This window comes from Schistocerca serialis, unplaced genomic scaffold (genome assembly GCF_023864345.2).
Source record: "Schistocerca serialis cubense isolate TAMUIC-IGC-003099 unplaced genomic scaffold, iqSchSeri2.2 HiC_scaffold_1144, whole genome shotgun sequence".
NCBI classification, from domain to species: domain Eukaryota; kingdom Metazoa; phylum Arthropoda; class Insecta; order Orthoptera; family Acrididae; genus Schistocerca; species Schistocerca serialis.
Genome location: NW_026047342.1, coordinates 7,501 through 10,000, shown reverse-complemented (window position 1 = coordinate 10,000; position 2,500 = coordinate 7,501). Strand labels below are relative to the sequence as shown.

General features: G+C 63.4%; 1 pseudogene; it reads right to left on the bottom strand.

Annotated features, from left to right (window-relative positions):
* Positions 1-2,500, bottom strand: part of LOC126432618 (large subunit ribosomal RNA) — a 7,937-nt pseudogene that overhangs the window by 3,798 nt on the left and 1,639 nt on the right.

Sequence of the window (2,500 nt, the reverse complement as noted above, 5' to 3'; positions counted from 1 at the left end):
CCGAGTGCGGGAGGAGGCGGTCACGAATGAAGCCCGCGGTGGAGATGGGCTTCTTGGTGAAGAGGTCCGCCCAGAAGTCCAGCAGACCAGGGATGGCAGGTGGCGGCTGGAGCAGGGTGCCATCCAAGAGGCCGCGCACGCAACGTGCACGCGACCGTCGGAAGGCATCCTGCGTTCTCGCGTACTCCCAGCGGCGCCGCTTGCGCTTCTGCGTCGGCGGCGCGGCAGGCGGCCGCTTCGATGGTTGGCGCGGCCGCTGTGTCCTGGTGATCGATCTCTCCCCTCTGGACCCGACCGACGCAAGGGCATCCGGGAGCATGCCCAGGATGACATCGGGCGGCGTGCCCCGCCCCAGACCTATAACACGATCCAGGGCAGAGAAACGCTGGGCGGAAGCGGGTAGCCCCGCCAGATGCTCCCAGATGGCGGCGTCAGTCGGCCCCTCCGGCGGCGGCCCGGTGGTGTCGGCCGCGAAGTCCTCGGCTGCGTCGACGGGCGGCGCAGCGGCCTCGCCCGCGTCAGGCAGCGGGCTCGCTGCTCCCCGGCGGGACGCCGGCTCTTCCCCCCGACCGATCTCAAGCGCCTCCATGAATTGGCGGACAAGCTGCTTGTGGGCAGCTTGCCGCCGTCGGCACTTGATTGCCTCAAGCGTTCGGTCGGGGAACATCCTGATGAGCTCTTGATTTACAAAGAAGAACCGGGCGTCCCTCTCGAGGAACAGTTCGGCCTCCGCCTTGGCGAGCGACAGGACTTCTTCCTCCGTCCACCTCGCGCGATGCCTCTCCGTGACGATCTCCGCGTTGGCGGCCGCAAGGTGTTGGCGGCGGCGATGGACCCCGAGACCGTTCTTGGTGGTGAAGCTGCGGTGGCACTCACTACAGGCGTATACAGCTGCAAAAGTTACAAGATTTTCGGCACGGCCGGTTGGCCGGCTAGGTGCTGGGGGAGTTGGGGTGGCACCTTCAGCGGAAGGGCCACCACTTTTTCTCTGAATACTGCCCCCAACTAAACAAAGGGATAGTGCGAGGGGGGGCTGGTAACCCCCCCAAGCCCCTGGTGCGGTCTTCCACTCTGCGAAAATCAGCGGGCCCACGAGAAGGGGAGAAGACCGCAGGAGAGGAGAGGCTAAGAGGGCTAGGCCCATGTATTGCGCATCACTCTCCCTGTAACCATAACCCAAGGAAGGCACCTCGCAGCAGCAGCACGACTACATCAAGACCGCACTTCGAAAAGCCAAGTCCGGATGCAGCCACACCGCCGCCACTTGGCGGCCACTCCCGCCGTTTACCCGCGCTTGCTTGAATTTCTTCACGTTGACATTCAGAGCACTGGGCAGAAATCACATTGCGTCAACACCCGCTAGGGCCATCGCAATGCTTTGTTTTAATTAGACAGTCGGATTCCCCCAGTCCGTGCCAGTTCTGAGTTGATCGTTGAATGGCGGCCGAAGAGAATCCGCGCACCCGCGCGCCCCCGGAGGAGCACGCTAAGGCGGACGCGGCCTCGCAGCAAGGAAGATCCGTGGGAGGCCAAGGCACGGGACCGAGCTCGGATCCTGCACGCAGGTTGAAGCACCGGGGCGCGAACGCCGCGCAGGCGCGCGCATCCTGCACCGCCGGCCAGCACGAGGCCGACCAACGGCGAGAGCAGACCACGCCCGCGCTAAACGCCCGCACTTACCGGCACCCCTACGGCACTCACCTCGCCCAGGCCCGGCACGTTAGCGCTGACCCACTTCCCGACCAAGCCCGACACGCCCCGATCCTCAGAGCCAATCCTTATCCCGAAGTTACGGATCCAATTTGCCGACTTCCCTTACCTACATTATTCTATCGACTAGAGGCTCTTCACCTTGGAGACCTGCTGCGGATATGGGTACGAACCGGCGCGACACCTCCACGTGGCCCTCTCCCGGATTTTCAAGGTCCGAGGGGAAGATCGGGACACCGCCGCAACTGCGGTGCTCTTCGCGTTCCAAACCCTATCTCCCTGCTAGAGGATTCCAGGGAACTCGAACGCTCATGCAGAAAAGAAAACTCTTCCCCGATCTCCCGACGGCGTCTCCGGGTCCTTTTGGGTTACCCCGACGAGCATCTCTAAAAGAGGGGCCCGACTTGTATCGGTTCCGCTGCCGGGTTCCGGAATAGGAACCGGATTCCCTTTCGCCCAACGGGGGCCAGCACAAAGTGCATCATGCTATGACGGCCCCCATCAACATCGGATTTCTCCTAGGGCTTAGGATCGACTGACTCGTGTGCAACGGCTGTTCACACGAAACCCTTCTCCGCGTCAGCCCTCCAGGGCCTCGCTGGAGTATTTGCTACTACCACCAAGATCTGCACCGACGGCGGCTCCAGGCAGGCTCACGCCCAGACCCTTCTGCGCCCACCGCCGCGACCCTCCTACTCGTCAGGGCTTCGCGGCCGGCCGCAAGGACCGGCCATGACTGCCAGACTGACGGCCGAGTATAGGCACGACGCTTCAGCGCCATCCATTTTCA